At 44.8% G+C, this 19995-nt stretch overlaps 1 pseudogene; it reads left to right on the top strand.

Moving 5' to 3' along the window:
* The window catches only part of LOC119927056, a 37592-nt pseudogene that overhangs the window by 15011 nt on the left and 2586 nt on the right, over positions 1–19995 (top strand).

Below are 19995 nucleotides of genomic sequence, written 5' to 3'. Positions count from 1 at the left end.
CTCCCCAGTGCTTAGAACAGTGCTTTGCACATAGTAAGCGTTTAATAAATGCCATTATTATTAATAGTAGTAGTAGTATTAATTCTATCATACTCTCTCAAGCACTTAGTACAGTTCACTGCACACAGTAAGTGCTCAATAAATATGACTGATTGATGGATTGATTGAGAAGCACCATGGCCTAGTGGAAAAATCAAAGACCTGACAAGATCTGGGTTTTAATCCCAGGTCTGCTCATAGCCTACTCTTGTGATTTAGGCAAGTCACTTCACTTCTTTGTGTCTCCATTTTCTCATCTATAAACTGGAGATTCAGTCCTTGTTCTCACTCCTACTTAGAGGGCTGTGCCTGATCTAATTTTCTTATACCTACCTCAAGGCTTAATACAGAGTTTAGTGAACACTTGACACATACCACCGTTTTCATTAGACCAGTTTAGGTTCTCCACCTCAGACCCTAGAGGACTCCTCTCCTCTGGGGGATGGCACAATGTAGGGTGAAGGGGGAGGGTAGGAACAGTTTGTCTTGGCAAGCCAATTCCCCACCCCTGCCCCCTGGGCAGCTGTGACGGGTTTTTTTTTTTTTAAAGTGGTATTTGTTAAGCGCTTACTATGTGCCAGGCACTGGGGTAGATAAAAGCTAATCTGGATGGACACAGTCCATGACCCACCTGGGGCTCACAATCTTAATGCCCATTTTTCAGATGAGGTAACCGAGGCACAGAGAGGTGAAGTGCCCAAGGTCACCTAGCAGACAAGTGGCAGAGGCTGGATTAGAATCCAGGTCCTTCTGATTCCTCAGCTCGTGCTCTATCCTCTAGGCCATGCTGCTTCTCTCCCTTTGAGATCCCTAAGGGGGGGAGGGAAATAATAATAATGATGGTATTTGTTAAACGCTTACTACATGCCAAGCACTGTTCTAATCGCTGAGAACTTTCTCCTTTTAACCCACCACGTTACCCAGGTTGGTGGGGAGGGATATTTGCACAAGGATGTTCCCCCATAGAGCACGGGCTTTGGAGTCAGAGGCCATAGGTTCAAATCCTGGCTCTGCCAGTTGTCAGCTGCGTGACTTTGGGCAAGTCACTTAACTCCTCTATGCCTCAGTTACCTCATCTGTAAAATGGGGATTAAGACTGTGAGCCCCCATGGGACAACCTGATCACCTAGTAACCTCTCCAGTGCTTAGAACAGTGCTTTGCACATAGTAAGTGCTTAATAAATGCCATCATCATTATTATTAGTATTATTATTACTCCTTTCACTGGCACTCCTGACCTCAGCTGCTTTAAAGAATTCAGTCAGTAACCCACACACTTAATGGTAGATTAGAACCCAGGTCCTTCTAACTCCCAGACCTGTGCTCTATCCACTGGGCCATGCTGCTTCCTCGTTTCTGATCCTGGCTGTATGACTTTGCGCAAGTCAATTAACTTCTTAATGCCTCAGTTACCTCACCTGTAAAATGGGGATTAAGACCATGAGTCCCATTTAGGACATGGACTGTGTCCAACCTATTTATCTTGTATCTATCCCTGCGCTTAATACAGAGCCTGGCACATAGTAAGCACTTCACAAATACCGTAATAGGAAGAGGCTATTTGTTTTGCTTTTTAATTGAGCCTGGTCTCCAGGGTTTTCTGTCCCAGAGGAATCAGTTGCTGGGGGGACTGGGAGGTGCCTGGCTCCATCCCCTGAAGACGTGTGGTCTTGGGAGTACAAAGACAGCCACTCTGGAGACAGACTTTCTCATATAGAGGGTGAGGCAGACAAAGATTTATAAGTGAGTTACTTTCCCCTGTTTGTAGCCTGTTTATGTGTCCTGAGGATATATGGGACTGACCTCTCTCTTTCAAACTAACTCTGCCATCACTGCCACTGCAACAGTCTCCTAGTCCCAGTGGGTGTTTACTATGTCCCAGAGTACTTACTGTGTACATGGCACTGTACTAAGTGCTTGGGAGAGTAAAACACAACAATATAACAGACACGTCCCCTGCCCACAACAAGCTTACAGTCTAGAGGGGGAGACAGACATTGATATAAATAAATAATTTATGGATTGATTGATTGATTATTTATTGATGGTACTTACAATTAGGATACTTGTTTAGCTCTTACTATGTGCCAAAATTTTCTAAGCTCTGGAAGAGATACAGGTTAACCAGACATGGGGCTCAAAGTCTAAGGAGGAGAGAGTGAACACAGCCTGTTCCTAATAGCAATACACAGACCCTCCTGAACTTTGACTTTGGCAGCTGCCCACTGAATTCCAGCATGTGTGTGTGAAATCGAGGTTGCACAGGGGTGGGGGTTGAGGAGGGGTGGTAATGTGTCCATCAGTGATTTTTGTCTTGTCTTATGCCATCAGGTTGTGTCCGACCCATGGCGACACCATGGACACATCTCTCCCAGAATGCCCCACCTCCACCTGCAGTTGTTCTGGTAGTGTATCCATAGAGTTTTCTTGGTAGTGGTTTACCATTGCCTCTTTCCGTGCAGTAAAAGTGAGTCTCTGCCCCATCAGTGGTTACAAGATTAAAAGCACATCAGTCAGTCAATCAATTGTATTTATTGAGCACTTTCTGTGTGCAGAGCACTGTACTAAGTGCTTGGAAAAGTACAATATAACAGAGTTAGTAGACTCATTCCCTGCTCACAGAGAATTTATAGTCTAGAGTGGAGCTTAGTCTAGCTATAATCTATATCCTCCAGAAAACTTTCCCTGACTAATCTCTCATTTCCCCACCCTATTTGCCCTCCTTTATAAGTCACCTATCCACTTCAGACTGTGCTCCTTGAGCATTCTGATACTCACCCCACCCCCAGCCCTACATTACTTATGTACATATCCTCCTTTGCCTCTTTTGCTATCTGTGATTTATTTTAATGTCTACGTAACCCTCTAGATTGAAAGCTTCTGGAGAGCAGGGATGATGTATACCAACTCTGTGTGTTGTAATCTACCAAGTGCTAATTTACTCACTATACCTCTATCTTGTTAGTCTTGCCATTGACCTCTGGCCTGGAATACCCTCCCTCTTCATAACTGACAATTACACACCCCTCCTCCCAGCTTTCAAAGCCTTACTGAAGGCTGTCTCCTCCAAGGGGCCTTTCTTGACTAAGCCCTCTTTTCTTCTTCTCCCACTCTCTTCTGCTTTGCCCTGACTTTCTCCCTTTATTCATCCCCCCTTCCCAGCCCTGCAGCACTTATGTACTTATGTGTAGTGTACTCATTTATATTGGCATCTATCTTCCCCTCTAGACTGTAAACTCTTTGTGGGCAAGGACTATGTCTGTTATATTGCTATAGTACACTCTTCTAAGTGCTTAGACCAATGCTCTGCACACAGTAAGTGCTCAATAAATATGATTGATTGGTTGAAATGCTTAGTACAGTGCTCTGCACATCGTAAGTGCTCAATAAATATGATTGGTTGAAATGCTTAGTACAGCACTCTGCACCAAGTAAGTGCTCAATAAATATGAATGATTGATTGATGTGCTTAATACAGTTCTCTGTAAACATAAAGTGCTCAATAACTACCATTAGCTGATTGATTGATTGATAGAGTGAAGAAGCTTTGTGGGCAGGGAATGGATCTCTCCACCCGATCTCCTCCCACCTTCCTTGAGCACCACCTGGGCCCCTCCCCCACCCCTCCCGAGGCACCCTTTTTCTATGGGTCTGTGGTCCCCTTTACCACCCAACTTGTTGGACTCTTCTCTTATTTTTGTAGGTTGTTCTGTCATTTTTTTCCCCTACTGTTAATGTCAACAAACTCTTCCCCACCTTATTTTTAGACTGAGAGTCACTGGAGGATCTGACACTGTTTCTAACTCTCCCTGTGTATTTTTTCCCAGTATATAGTACAGTGCCCTGCTCATGTGGTGTTTTAATATATACTTAATCAATCTACTATTTATTGAGTGCTTACTGTGCAGAGACAACTGCACTGAAAGCTTGGGAGAATACAATACAATAGAGTCGGTAGACATGTTCCCTGTCCACAATGAGCTTGCAGTCTAAGTGGGAAGCAGAAATTGATATAAATAAATAATTTAATTTAATTTATAGATATGTATACAAGTGCCGTGGGACTGAGTACGGAGTGAATACCAAATGCTCAAAGGGCAAAGATTCAAGTGCAACACATAAGGGAAAAGGAACTGAGGAAAGCAGGGTTAATCAGGGAAGGCTTCTTGGAGGAGATGTGCTCTTAATTAGGCTTTGAAGGTGGGGAGAGTCGGGGTCTGGTGTATGTGGAGGGAGAGGGAGTCTCCCCTCTCCTCAAGGACCCACCCACTTCGGCATTAAACAGAAATTCCTTACCATTGGCTTTAAAGAGCTCAATCAGATTACCCTCTCACAGATCTTCCACTACAGCCCAGTCCACACTCTTCACTCCTCTAGCTTACTCACTGTCTCCTCCCCCTGAAACATTATCCAACTCCAACTTCACTGACACTGTCCTCTCTTGGTTCTCCTCTTATCTCTCTGGCTGCTCAATCTCAGTCTCTTTCACGGGTTCCTCCTCTGCCTCCCACACTCTAACTGGGGTGTTGGGGGGGGGGGGGGTCCCTCAAGGTTCTGTTCCGGGTCCCCTTCTTTTCTCCATCTACACCCAATCCCTTGGAGAACTCATTCACTCCCATGTCTACAACTACCACCTCTATGTGGATGATTCCAAAATCTACCTCTCCAGCCCTCATCTCTCTCTCCTTCTCTGCAGTCTCACATTTTCTTCTTCCTTCAAGACATCTCTACTTGGATGTCCTGCTATCACCTCAAATTTAGCATGTCTAAAGCAGAACTCCTTATCTCCCCCCCCCCCCCGCCCAACCCTGTCCTCCCTTGACTTTCCCATCACTATAGACAGCACCACCACCCTTCCTGTCTCACAAGCCCATAATCTTGGTATTATCCTTGACTCCTCTCTTTCTCTCAATCAACTCTCATATTCAATCTATCACTAAATCCTGTCAGTTCAACCTTCATGACACTTAAATCCACTCTTCTCTCAAGCACTTATCCTATTCCACCTCAATTAGTGTATCCAGATTCTTGCTGCCTCCTGAATCTCTCCTGTCCAGTCCATACTTCTCTCTGCTGCCCAGATCATTTTTCTACAGAAACGTTCAGTCCATATTTTTCCCTTCCTCAAAAACCTCCAGTGGTTGCCCATCCACCTCTGCATCAATCAGAAACTCCTTACCATTGGCTTTAAAGAAGTCAATCACCTTGCCCCTCCCACCTAACCTCACTACTCTTCTAATACAACCCATCCCACACACTTCACTCCTCCCTCTATTGCCCACCTACTCACTGTACTTAAATCTCATCTATCTCATCTCCGACCTCTCACCCACATCCTGCCTCTGGCCTGGAACACTCTGTCTTTTCATATCTGACAGGCAATTACTCTTTCCTCTTTGAAAGCCTTATTGAAGGTGTATCTATTCCAAGAGGCCTTTCCCTAAGTTCTCATTTCCTCTTTTCCCACTCCATCTTGCATCACTCTGACTTGCTGCTTTTATTCACCACCCTCGCACCCAGCCCCATGGCACTTATGTATTTATATAATTGTCTGTCTCCTCGTTGAAACTGTAAGCTCATTGTGGGCAGGGGATGTATCTGTTATGTTGTTGTTTGTACTCTCCCAAGCACTCAATAAATTTAAGCACTCAATAAACATGATTGATTAATTGATTGCTCCAAACTCATCAACCTCACCACTAATCCCTTTCTTATGTCCTTCCCCTAGCCTGGAACTCCCTCCCATTCCATAAAAGCCAGACCACCACTTTCCCCACCTCTGAAGCATTATTAAAGTCACATCACTTCCAAGAGGCCTTCCCCAAATAAAGCCTCTTTCCCCCAACTCTATCTTAGTAATAATAATAGAATTTGTTAAGCACTTACCACGTTCCAAGCACTGTTCTAAGTGCTGGGGGCGATACAAAGTAATCAGGATTGTCCCAGTTTTAGAGATGAAGTAACTGAGACACAGAGAAGTTAAGTGACTTGTCCAAAATCACACACAAACAAGTAGCAGAGCTGGGATTAGAACCCATGACCTCTGACTCCCAAGGCCGTGCTCTTTTCACTGAGCCATGCTGACTCTCTCCTCTTCCTTCTGCTTTGTCTATACACTTGGAGTGGTGACCTCTGGACATTTGATATTCACCCCACTCTCAGCCCAACATCACTTATATGCATATCCCCATATATTAAATATTACAAATTATTTATTTATATTAATGTCTGTTCCCCCTCTAGGCTGTAAGCTTGTTGTAGGCAGGGAACATAATAATAATAATTATTATTATGGCATTTGTTAAGTGCTTACTATGTGCCAAGCACTGTTCTAAGTGCTGGGGTAGATACAAGGTAATCAGGTTGTCCCATGTGGGGCTCCCAGACTCAATCCCCATTTTACAGATGAGATAACTGAGGCACTAAAAAGTAAAGTGACTTGCCCAAAGTCACATAGCAGACAAGTTGTGGAGCCGGGATTAGAACCCATGTCCCCTGACTCCCCAACCCGTGCTCTTTCCATTAAGCCACACTGCTTCTCATGTCTAACAACTCTGTCATATTGTACTCTTCCAAGTGCTTAATACAATGCCCGACACATAGTAAGTGCTCAATAAATAATGATGATTATGATGATGATGCTGGTGATAGGGTTCCAGGACAGAGGGAGGAAAAAAAGGGTGTAGTGAAAGGAGAAGGGATAAGCAGGAGGTAAAGAGCTAATTTGAGTGCTTCAAAGCCAAGGGTGTAGAGTTTCTGCTTGATATAGAGAGAATGGCTGATTATTGGAGAATTTTGAGAAGTGGGAAGATAGGAGCAGAAAAACGTTTAGAAAAATGATTGAAACAGTAGAATGAAGTATGGATTAGAGAGGGAGGAGACTGGAAGCAAGGAAAACAGTGAGGAAGTTGATGCAGTAGTTAGGTTGAGGTATGTCAAGTGCCTGAATCAGTGTCATGGCCATTTCAATGGAGAGGAAGGGGAGAATCCTAGAAATGTACTGGTGGAAAAACTGACAGAATTTGGGCAAACCAATACGTGAATAGAAAGAGGGAGGGATAATGCTGAGGGTTGCGAGCTTCAGAGATGGGGAGGATGGTGGTCTTGTCAAGGAAATTTAGGAGGATGAGGTGAAGAAAGATGGGGAGGATAAGGAATATCCATCAGCTCCCTCTCTTCTCTTCCCCATCCATGTGAGAGGCTTTGGTACGTGGACTGTATCCACCTTATTAGCTTGTACTACCCCAGAGCTCAGTACACTCTCTAGCATATAGTAAGCGCTTAACAAATACCACTAAAATAAAAATTTCTTCAGAAGGGGTTGAATCCGAGGAGTACTTAGTACTTAGTGTACTAAGCTCTTGGGAGAGTACAATAGAGTAAGTAGACATGATCCCTGCCTTCAAGAAGCTGACAATCTAGTGGGGAAGATAGATGTCTCATTCACCCCACACATCCAATCCATCACCAAAACTAGCCGGTCTCACCTCCACAACATCGCCAAGATTCACCCTTTCCTCTCCATCCAAACCACTACCTTGCTGGTTCAATCTCTCATCCTATCCCAACTGGATTACTGCATCAGCCTCCTCTCTGATCTTCCATCCTCCTGTCTCTCCCCGCTTCAGTCTATACTTCACTCTGCTGCCCAGATTATCTCTGTACAGAAACGCTCTGGGCATGTCACTCCCCTCCTCAAAAACCTCCAGTGGTTGCCTGTTTACCTACGAATCAAGCAAAAACTCCTCATTCTCGGCTTCAAGGCTCTCCATCACCACGCCCCCTCCTACCTCACCTCCCTTTTCTCCTTCTACAGCCCAGCCCACACCCTCTGCTCCTCTGCTGCTAACCTCCTCACTGTGCCTCGTTCTTGCACAGTCCTACCTCTGGCCTTGAATACCCTCCCTCCACACATCCACCAAACTAGCTCTCTTCTTCCCTTCAAAGCCCTACTGAGAGCTCACCTCCTCCAGGAGGCCTTCCCAGACTGAGCCACCTTTTTCCTCTCCCCCTCCCCATCCCTCTGCCCTACCTCCTTCCCCTCCCCACAGCACTTATATATATTTGTACAGATTTATTATTCTATTTTATTTGTACATATTTACTACACTATTTTGTTAATGATGTGCATATAGCTATAATTCTATTTATTCTGATGATTTTGACACCTGTCTACATGTTCTGTTTTGTTGTCTGTTTCCCCCTTCTAGACTGTGAGCCCGTTGTTGGGTAGGGTCCGTCTCTATATGTTACTGACTTGTACTTTCCAAGCATTTAGTACAGTGCTCTGTACACAGTAAGTGCTCAATAAATATGATTGAATGAGTGAATGAATGAATGTTAAAAGAAATTACAGGTTGTAGAGGTGACTGAGGATAAGAACAACAAGAAGGGTAAGTAGCTAGGTACTTAGGGGAGTATATTCTAGTGGGAACATGACTGTCAGGACAGAGAGAATCCAAATGGCCCTGACCAACTGCTACCAATTCCTTAACATGAATTCTCAGTCCTGAGGTCTCAGGATGAAGGTTAACGCATCATTCTAAATGAGTGACTCCCTCATTTTAGCTGGACCGAGCAGTGGGCTAGATATGGCTTCTGAGATGAAGCTCGTTCATTCTGTTGAAATCAAGGAAAGTCTGGAAGTGGAAAAGCATCTTTCTCTGAATCTGTCTCTTGATCCAGCTGAGATGAAATTGGCTTTGCAATAATCTGCTCTCAGCTTCCCTGAAGACTATGGTTTCAATTACTACCTCTATGCCTATCATACCCAAATCTACATTTCCAGCCATGATCTCTCTTCCTCTCCGCAGTCCCACATTTCCTCTTGCTTCAAGACATCTCTGCTTGGATGTCCTCCCGTCACCGCAAGCTTAACTCCTTATCTTCCTACCCAAACCCTGTTCTCCCCATCACTGTAGACGGCATACCATCTTTCCTGTCTCACAAAACCATAACCATGGCATTATCCTTTTCATTCAGTCATATTTATTGATCGCTAGCTATGTGCAGAGCACTGTACTAAGTGCTTGGGAAGTACAAGTTGGCAACATATAGAGACAGTCCCTACCCAACAGTGGGCTATCCTTGACTCCTCTCTGTGATTCAACCAACATATTCATTCCATAACTAACTCCTGTCAGTCCCACCTTCACAACATTTCTAAAATCTGCCCTTTCCTTTCCATCCAAACTGCTACCATGTTAATACAGTCGCTCATCCTATCCCGACTGGATTACTGCATCAGCCTCCTTTCTGACCTCCCAGCCTCCTGGATCTCCCCACTCCAGTCTATACTCCACCCTGCTGCCTGGATCATTTTTCTACAGAAACATTCTGGACATGTCACCCTGCTCCTCAAAAAACTCTGGTGGTTTCCCATCCTCCTCCACATCAAACAAAAACTCCTTACCATTGGCTTTAAAGCACTCCACCACCTTACCCCAACTACCTCACCTCACTACTCTCTTTCTACAACCCAGCTGCACACTTTCTTCCTCTAGTGCTTACCTAGAGGAGGCACTGTGCCTCGAACTAACCTATCTCACTCCTGACCCCTAGCCCATGTCCTCCCTCTGTCCTGGAATGCCCTCCCTCCTCAAATCTCACAGACAATTACTCTCCCCCATTTCAAAGCCTCAGAAAGGCTTTGAGGGCACATCTCCTCCAAGAGTCTTCCTAGACTAAGTCCCCCCTTTTCCTCTCATTGAATGAATGGGTTTATTAGCAACAATAATAATATTGTGTTTATTAAAGTCTATGTACCAAAATGTGCCAATCACTGGGGGAAGTACCAGATAATCATGATTATTCATTCATTCAAATGTATTTATTGAGTACCTACTTTCTGCAGAACACTGTACTAAGTGCTTGGGAGCATACAATAATAATAATAATGATAATGATGGCATTTATTAAGTGCTTACTATGGGCAAAGTGCTGTTCTAAGCACTGGGGAGGTTACAAGGTGATCAGGTTGTCCCACGGGGGCGCTCACAGTCTTAATCCCCATTTTACAGATGAGGTAACTGAGGCCCAGAGAAGTTAAGTGACTTGCCCAAAGTCACACAGCTGACAATTGGTGGAGCTGGGATTTGAAACCGTGACCTCTGACTCCAAAGCCCATGCTCTTTCCACTGAGCCACGCTGCTTCTCTAATAATACAATACAACAATAAACAGACATATTCCCTATCCACAGTGAGTTTAAAGTCTAGAGAGGGGGAGATAGACATTAATATAAATAAATAAATTACAGATATCTACATAAGTTTGGTGGGGCTGGGAGGGGGGAATAACAAAGGGAGCAAGTCAGGGTGATGCGAAGGGAGTGGGAGAAGAGGAAAGGGGGTGCTTAGTCAGGGAAGGCCTTTTGGAGGAGATGTGCCTTCAATAAAGCTTTGAAGCGGGGGGGAGTAATTATTTGTTGGATTTGAGGAAGGAGGGCATTCCAGGACTGAGGCAGGATGTGGGCTAGTGGTCGGCAGTGAGACAGATGAGACTGAGGCACAGTGAGAAGGTTAGCATTAGAGGAGCAAAGTGTGCAGGCTGGGTTGTAGTAGGAGAGTAGTGAGGTGATAGGAGGGGTAAGGTGATGGAGTGCTTCAAAGCCAATGGCTAGGAGTTTTTGTTTGATGTGGAGGTGGATGGGTAACCACTGGAGTTTTTTGAGGAGTGGGGTGACATGTCCTGAACGTTTTTGCAGTAAAATGATCTGGGCAGCAGAGACTGGAATATAGACTGGAGTGGGAAGAGACAGGAGCCTGGGAGGTCAGCAATTAGTCATAATCCCACCCGGGACTCTGTCTAAACAGAACCATGGCCTAGTGGGTCGAGTATGGGCGTGGGAATAAGAAGGACCGGGGCTCTAATTCTGGCTCTATCACCTGTCTTCGGTGTGGCTTTGGGAAAATCACTGGATTTGTCTGTGCCTCAGTTACCTCATCTGTAAAATGGGGATCATGACAGAGAGCCCCATGTGCGACAGGGACTGTGTCCAACCTAATTAACTTGTATCTATCCAGCATTTAGGACAGTGCTTGACACAAAGTAAAAGCTTAGCAAATGCCATCATTATTGCTATTACTATTATTATTGTCACCTTTCATTCATTCAATAGTATTTATTAAGCGCTTACTGTGTGCAGAGCACTGTACTAAGCACTTAGGAAAGAACAATACAACAATAAACAGTGACAATGCCTGCCCACAATGAGCTAGCAGCGTGGCTCAGTGGGAAGAGCCCGGGCTTGGGAGTCAGAGGTCATGGATTCTAATCCCAGCTCTGCCACTCATCAGCTGTGTAACTTTGGGCAAGTCACTTCACTTCTCTGTGCCTCAGTTCCCTCATCTGTAAAATGGGGATTAAGATTGTGAGCCCCACGTGGGGCAACCTTGATTACCTTGCATCCCCCTAGTGCTTAGAACAATGCTTGGCACATAGCAAGCGCTTAACAAATAGCAACATTATTATCATTATTAGAGTGGGAGGAGACAGACATCAATACAAATAAATAAAATTACAGACATATGTGTAAGTGCTGTGGGGCTGGGAAGGAGGGGGGAAGAGCAAAGGGAGATGCAGAACGGAGTGGGAGATGAGGAAAAGTGGGACTTAGTCTGGGTAGGCCTCTTGGAGGAGATATGCCTTCAATAAGGCTTTGAAAGTGGGGAGAGTAATTGTCTGTTGGATTTGAGGAGGGAGGGCACTCCAGGCCAGAGGCAGAACAATGGCCAGGGGTTGGCGGCAAGGTAAGAGATGAAGGCACAGTAAGAAAGTTAGCATTATGCAGGCCGAGTTGTAGAAGGAGAGAAGTGAGGTAAGGTAGGAGGGGGTGAGGTGATGGAGTGTTTTAAAGCCAATGGTGAGGTGTTTTTGTTTGATATGGAGGTGGATGGATAACCACTGGAGATTTTTGAGGGTGTGGGAGGGGTTGGGGGTGGGGGGAACATGTCCTGAGCACTTTTGTAGAAACATGATCCGGGCAGTAGAGTCAGGTATGGATTGGAGTGGGGTGAGACAGGAGGTTGGGAAGTCAGCAAGGAGGCTGATGCAGCAATCTAGGTGGGATCAGATGAGTGATTGTATTGATGTGGTAGCAGTTTGGATGGAGAGGAAAGGGCAGATTTTAGCCATGTTGTGAAGTTGGGACTGACAGGATTTGGTGACGGATTGAATATGTGGGTTGAAGGAGAGGGAGGACCAGTTTCATTGTATTCATTTCATATTCATATTCGTTTCATTGTATTACTTAGCTTGGACTCAGGGTCCCAAGGACTCTAAATGCAAACTGGGGATTATCTGCTTCATTCATTCATTCATTCATTCATTCATTCATTCATTCATTCGTATTTATTGAGCGCTTACTGTGTGCAGAGCACTGTACTAAGCACTTGGAAAGTACAAGTCGGCAACATATTGAGACGGTCCCTATCCAACAACGGGCTCACAGTCTAGAAGGGGGAGACAGACAACAAAACAAAACGTGAAGACAGGAGTCAAAATCATCAGAACAAATAGAATTAGAGCTATTTGCACATCATTCACAAAATGAATAGAATAGTAAATGTGTACAAGTAAAATAGCGTAATAAATCTGTACAAGTATATATACAAGTGCTATGGGGAGGGGAAGAAGGTATGGTGGGGGGGAATGGGGAGGAGGAGAGGAAAAAGGGGGCTCAGTTTGGGAAGGCCTCTTGGAGAAGGTGAGCTCTCAGTAGGGCTTTGAAGGGAGGAAGAGAGCTAGCTTGGCGGATGTGTGGAGGGAGGGCGTTCCAGGCCAGGGGAAGGATGTGGGCCAGGGGTCGATGGTGGGACAGGCGAGAACGAGGCACAGTGAGGAGGTTAGTGGCAGAGGAGTGAGGGTGTGGGCTGGGCTGGAGAAGGAGAGAAGGGAGGTGAGGTAGGAGGGGGCAAGGTGATGGAAAGCCTTGAAGCCGAGAGTGAGGAGTTTTTTCTTGATTAATAGGTTGACAGGCAGCCACTGGAGATTTTTGAGGAGGGGAGTGATATCAATCAATCAATCAATCGTATTTATTGAGCGCTTACTGTGTGCAGAGCACTATACTAAGTGCTTGGGAAGTACAAGTTGGCAACAGATAGAGACAGTCCCTACCCAACAGTGGGCTGACAGTCTAAAAGGGGGAGACAGAGAACAAAACCAAACATACTAACAAAATAAAATAAACAGAATAGATATGTACAAGTGAAATCAATCAATCAATCAATCAATAAATAAATAAATAAATAAATAGAGCAAAAAATATGTACAAACATATATACATATATACAGGTGCTGTGGGGAAGGGAAGGAGGTAAGATGGGGGGATGAAGAGGGGGACGAGGGGGAGAGGAAGGAAGGGGCTCAGTCTGGGAAGGCCTCCTAGAGGAGGTGAGCTCTCAGTAGGGCCTTGAAGGGAGGAAGAGAGCTAGCTTGGCGGATGGGCAGAGGGAGGGCATTCCAGGCCCGGGGGATGACGTGGGCCGGGGGTCGATGGCGGGACAGGCGAGAATGAGGTACGGTGAGGAGATTAGTGGCAGAGGAGCGGAGAGTGCGGGGTGGGCTGTAGAATGAGAGAAGGGAGGTGAGGTAGGAGGGGGCGAGGTGATGGAAAGCCTTGAAGCCCAGGGTGAGGAGTTTCTGCCTGATGCGCAGATTGATTGGTAGCCACTGGAGATTTTTGAGGAGGGGAGTAACAAGCCCAGAGCGTTTCAGGACAAAGACAATCCGGGCAGCAGCATGAAGTATGGATTGAAGTGGGGAGAGACACGAGGATGGGAGATCAGAGAGAAGGCTGATGCAGTAGTCCAGACGGGATAGGATGAGAGATTGAACCAGCTTCATTATTAGAACGTAGCAAGTGCTCAATAAACACCATTGACTGATTGATTTCTTTCAGTCCACCTCCGCTCCCGGGGGATCCTAGAAGAGTGGAGTCCAGGGGGAAAGGGAAAGAAGGGAAATAGGAGGGAAGGGAAGGGGAAAGGAAACAGGGGAAAGAGGGGAGAGGAAAGAGCCTGGTGTTGTGGATACAGCACAGGCCTGAGACTCAGAAGGTTATGGGTTCTAATCCCTGCCCCGCTACTTGCCTATTGTGTCGCCTTGGGAAAATCACTTGACTCCTCTGGGCCTCAGTTACCTCATCTGTAAAATGGGGATTGAGTGTGAGTCCCATGAGGGACAGAGACCATGTCCAAACCAATTTGCTTGTATCTACCCCAGCGCTTAGAACAGTGCCTGGAACCATAGTAAGGGCTTAACAAAAACCACAATTATTATTATTAATTAGAATTAGAATTTGAATGAGAAGCAGCGTGGCTTAATAGAAAGAGCAGGGGCTTGGGAGTCAGAGAACATGGGTTCTAATCGCAGCTCTGCCACTTATCCACTGTGTGACCTTGGGCAAGCCACTTCATTTCTCTGTGCCTCAGTTACCTCATCTGTAAAATGGGGATTAAGATTGTGAGCCCCACTTGGGACAACCTGATTACCTTGTTTAAGCAGTTTGGCCTAGTGGAAAGAGCACTGGCCTGGGAGTCAGAGGACCTAGGTTCGAATCCTGACTCTTCCACAGGTCTGCTGTGTGACCTTGGACAAGTCATTTAACTTCTCTGTGCCCGAGTTACCAAATCTGTAAAATGGGGATTAAGACTGTGAGCCCTATGTGGGACAACCTGATTACCTTGTATTCTCCCCAGTGCTTAGAACAGTGTGTGGGACAAAGTAAGCACTTAACAAATACCATTATTATTATTATTATTATTATTATTATTATTATTGTTACCCCATTGCTTAGAACAATGCTTGGCACATAGCAAGTGCTTAGCAAATACCATCATTAGTATTATTAAGTGGGGAGAGAAGGAGGGAGAGACAACATAGCTCACCTCCCTTCTCTCCTTCCATAGCCCAGCCCGCACCCTCCGCTCCTCTACCACTAGCCTCCTCACTGTGCCTCATTCTCGCCTGTCCCACAGTCGACCCCGGGCCCAAGTCCTTCCCCTGTCCTGGAATGCCCTCCCTCCACACATCCCCCAAAGTAGCTCTCTTCCTCCCTTCAAAGCCCTACTGAGAGCTCATCTCCTCCAGGAGGCCTTCCCAGACTGAGCCCCCCTTTTCCTCTGCTCCTCCTCCCCTTCCCATTACCCCACTCCCTCCCTCTGCTCTACCCCCTTCCCCATCCCACAGCACTTGTGTATATTTGTACATATTTATTATTCCCCTTATTTTATTAATGATGTGTATATTTCTATAATTTATCTATTTTGATGCTATTGATGCTTGTCTACTTGTTTTGTTTCGTTACCTGTCTCCCCATTCTAGACTATGAGCCCATTGTTGGGTAGGGATGGTCTCTATCTGTTGCCCAATTGTACTTTCCGAGTGCTCAGTACAGTGCCCTGCACACAGTAAGCACTCAATAAATATGATTGAATGAATGTACATATTTATTATTGTCTTTATTTTATTAATGATGTGTATATTTCTACAATTCTATTTATCTATTTTGATGCTATTGATGTCTGCCTACTTGTTTTGTTTTGTTGTCCATCTCCCCCTTCTAGACTATGAGCCCATAGTTGGGTAGGGATGGTCTCTATCTGTTGCCGAATTGTACTTTCCAAGTGCTCAGTACAGTGCCCTGCACACAGCCAGTGCTCAATAAATACGATTGAATGAATGAATGTACATATTTATTATTGTCTTTATTTTTCAATGATGTGTATAGTTCTACAATTCTATAGATCTATGTTGATGCTATTGATGTCTGCCTTTTAGTTTTGTTTTGTTATCTTTCTTCCCCTTCTAGCCTGTGAGCCCGTTGTGGGGTAGGGATGGTCTCTGTTGCCGAATTGTACTTTCCAGGCGCTTAGTACAGTGTCCTGCACACAGTTGGTGTTCAATAAATACAATTGAATGAATGAATTAATGAATGTACATATTTATTATTGTCTTTATTTTTAATGATGTGTATATTTCTACAATTCTATATATCTATTTTGATGCTATTAATAGTAATAATGATGGCATTTATTAAGTGCTTACTATGTGCAAAGTACTGTTCTAAGCGCTCAATTGATGTCTGCCTTAGCTCTCTTCCTCTCTTCAAAACCCTACTGAGAGCTCACCTCCTCCAGGAGGCCTTCCCAGACTGAGCCCTCTCCTTCCTCTCCCCCTCCTCCCCATCCCCCCACCTTACCTCCTTCCCCTCCCCACAGCACCTGTATATATGTATATATGTTTGTACACATTTATTACTCTATTTATTTGTTTTACTTGTACATATTTATTCTATGTTATTTTATTTTGTTAATATGGTTTGTTTTGTTGTCAGTCTCCCCCTTCTAGGCTGTAAGCCCGCTGTTGGGTAGGGACCATCTCTATATGTTGCCGACTTGTACTTCCCAAGCGCTTAGTACAGTGCTCTGCACACAGTAGGCACTCAATAAATATGATTGAATGAATGAATCAACCCTCCGACTGTTTTGTTGTCTGTCTCCCCTTTCTAGATTGTGAGCCCGTTGTTGGGTAGGGACTGTCTCTCTATGTTGCCAACTTGTACTTCCCAAGCGCTTAGTCCAGTGCTCTGCAGGCAGTAAGCACTCAATAAATTCGATTGAATGAATGGGCCCGAGTCACGCCTGGACCCCCTGTTATCCCTTTTCCCCGTCTGCTGTCCTGTTTTCCTTCCTCCCTCCCTGGGAAAGGGAGAGATGGAGGCCCAACAGCTGCTCTTCCGCCCCCGGAAACTAGGCTGCAAAGCCTATATGTTGCCAACTTGTACTTCCCAAGCGCTTAGTACAGTGCTCTGCACACAGTAATCGCTCAATAAATACGATTGAATGAATGAATGCGTTCTTGTTTTGTTTCCTTATCTGTCTTCCCCTTCTAGCCTGTGAGCCCGTTGATGGGTAGGGATGGTCTCTGTTGCCGAACTGTACTTCCCGGGCGCTTAGTACAGTGCCCTGCGCATGGTGAGCACACAAATTCTTCTAGACTGTGAGCCCACTGTTGGATAGGGACGGTCTCTCTATGTTGCCAACTTGTCCTTCCCAAGCGCTTAGTACAATGCTCTGCACATAGTAAGCGCTCAATAAATACGATTGATTGATTGATTGATTGATCTTACCTCCTTCCCTTCCCCACGGCACCTGTATATATGTATATATGTTTGTACATATTTATTACTCTATCTATTTATTTATTTATTTAACTTGTACATATCTATTCTATTTATCTTATTTTGTTAGTACGTTTGGTTTTGTTCTCTGTCTCCCCCTTTTAGACTGTGAGCCCACTGTTGGGTAGGGACTGTCTCTATATGTTGCCAACTTGTACTTCCCAAGCGCTTAGTACAGTGCTCTGCACACAGTAAGCATTCAATAAATGTGATTGATTGGTTGATTGATTGATCTTACCTCCTTCCCTTCCCCACGGCACCAGTATATATGTATGTACATATTTATTACTCTATCTATTTATTTATTTTACTTGTACATATCTATTCTATTTATTTTATTTTGTTAGTATGTTTGGTTTTGTTCTCTGTCTCCCCCTTTTAGACTGTGAGCCCACTACCATCCACCATAACTTGGCAAAGAGTGTTGGACACAAATGACCGATTTTTGCGAAAAATAACAATTGGGCAGGCAAATACAGAGAAGAGATTCTTTTGTCAGGCCCAGTTTGACATTGCTGTGGCAAGTGAGATCATGGCCGTGTTGGCATTGACTGACAGTCTCGCAGATATGAAGGAGCGACTTGGAAGAATGGTGGTGGCTAGTGATAAATACGATTGATTGATTGATAAAAGTGGACAACCTGTAACCGTGGAAGATTTAGGAGTAACTGGAGCTTTGGCAGTTTTGATGAAAGATGCAATTAAACCAACTCTTATGCAGACATTAGAGGGGACACCAGTCTTTGTACATGCAGGACCCTTTGCTAACATTGCGCATGGCAGTTCTTCTGTGCTGGCAGACAAGATTGCCCTGAAATTGGTTGGATAGGAAGGTTTTGTGGTAACTGAAGCTGGTTTTGGTGCTGATATTGGGATGGAGAAATTCTTCAACATCAAGTGCAGAACTTCTGGACTCATTCCCAGTGTGGTTGTGCTGGTTGCAACAGTGCGGGCTTTGAAGATGCATGGAGGCGGGCCAAATGTCACTGCTGGTGTCCCGCTTAAGAAAGAATATAGAGGAGAATCTACAGCTGGTAGCTGATGGTTGCTGTAATCTACAGAAGCAAATTCAGATTGCTCAGCTGTTTGGAGTTCCAGTTGTGGTGGTCCTAAATGTCTTCAAGACCGACACACGTGCTGAGATTGATTTGGCGTGTGAGCTTGCAAAATGGTTTGAAGCTTCCGATGCAGTGCCCTGCCATCACTGGTCAATGGGAGGTAACGGGGCAGTGAACTTGGCTAATGCTGTGAGAGAAGCCGCCAATAAGAATAACCGCTTCAGATTCCTATATGATTTGGAGCTCCCCGTTGTTGATAAAATAAGGACTATTGCCCAGGCAGTTTATGGAGCCCAGGATATAGAACTATCTCCTGAAGCAAAAGCAAAAATAGACCGGTACACCCAACAGGGCTCTGGACACTTGCCAATCTGTATGGCAAAAACCCACCTGTCTCTCTCCCACCAACCTGAGAGGAAAGGAGTACCCACTGGCTTCATTCTACCAATTAACGATGTCCATGCCAGCATTGGGGCAGGATTCATTTACCCTCTGGTGGGAATGAGAAGCAGCGTGGCTAAGTGGAAAGAGCACGGGCTTTGGAGTCAGAGGTCATAGGTTCGAATCCTGGGTCTGCCACATGTCTGCTGTGTGACCCTGGGCAAGTCACTTAACTTCTCTGAGCCTCAGTGACCTCATCTGTAAAATGGGGATTAAGACTGTGAACCCCACGTGGGACAACCTGATCACCTTATATCCTCCCCAGTGCTTAGAACAGTGCTTTGCACTTCTAGACTGTGAGCCCACTGTTGGGTAGGGACTGTCTCTATATGTTGCCAAATTGTACTTCCCAAGTGCTTAGTACAGTGCTCTGCACACAGTAAGTGCTCAATAAATACGATTGATTGATTGATAGGGACCGTCTCTATATGTTGCCAACTTGTACTTCCCAAGCGCTTAGTACAGTGCTCTGCACACAGTAAGTGCTCAGTAAATGCGATTGATTGGTTGATTGATCTTACCTCCTTCCCTTCCCCACGGCACCTGTATATATGTATGTACATATTTATTACTCTATTTATTTATTTATTTTACTTGTACATATCTACTCTATTTATTTTATTTTGTTAGTATGTTTGGTTTTGTTCTCTGTCTCCCCCTTTTAGATTGTGAGCCCACTGTTGGGTAGGGACCATCTCTATATGTTGCCAACTTGTACTTCCCAAGCGCTTAGTACAGTGCTCTGCACACAGTAAGCGCTCAATAAAAATGATTGATTGATTGATTGATTAGTACAGCGGCCTGCGCACGGTGAGTGCACAAAGTCTTCTAGACTGTGAGCCCACTGTTGGGTAGGGACTGTCTCTATATGTTGCCAGCTTGTACTTCCCAAGTGCTTAGTACAGTGCTCTGCACACAGTAAGCACTCAATAAATACGATTGATTGATTTATCTTACATCCTTCCCTTCCCCACGGCACCTGTAGAAATGTATATATGTTTGTACATATTTATTACTCTATTTATTTATTTATTTATTTTACTTGTACATATCTATTCTATTTATTTTATTTTGTTAGTATGTTTGGTTTTGTTCTCTGTCTCCCCCTTCTAGACTGTGAGCCCGCTGTTGGGTAGGGACCATCTCTATATGTTGCCAACTTGTACTTCCCAAGCGCTTAGTACAGTGCTCTGCACACAGTAATCGCTCAATAAATACGATTGATTGATTGATTGATCTTACCTCCTTCCCTTCCCCACAGCACCTGTATATATGT

Source organism: Tachyglossus aculeatus, chromosome 1 (assembly GCF_015852505.1).
Source record: "Tachyglossus aculeatus isolate mTacAcu1 chromosome 1, mTacAcu1.pri, whole genome shotgun sequence".
Lineage (NCBI taxonomy): Eukaryota > Metazoa > Chordata > Mammalia > Monotremata > Tachyglossidae > Tachyglossus > Tachyglossus aculeatus.
The sequence above is the reverse complement of the archived record's forward strand: the minus strand, read 5'-3'. Positions and strand labels throughout refer to the sequence as shown.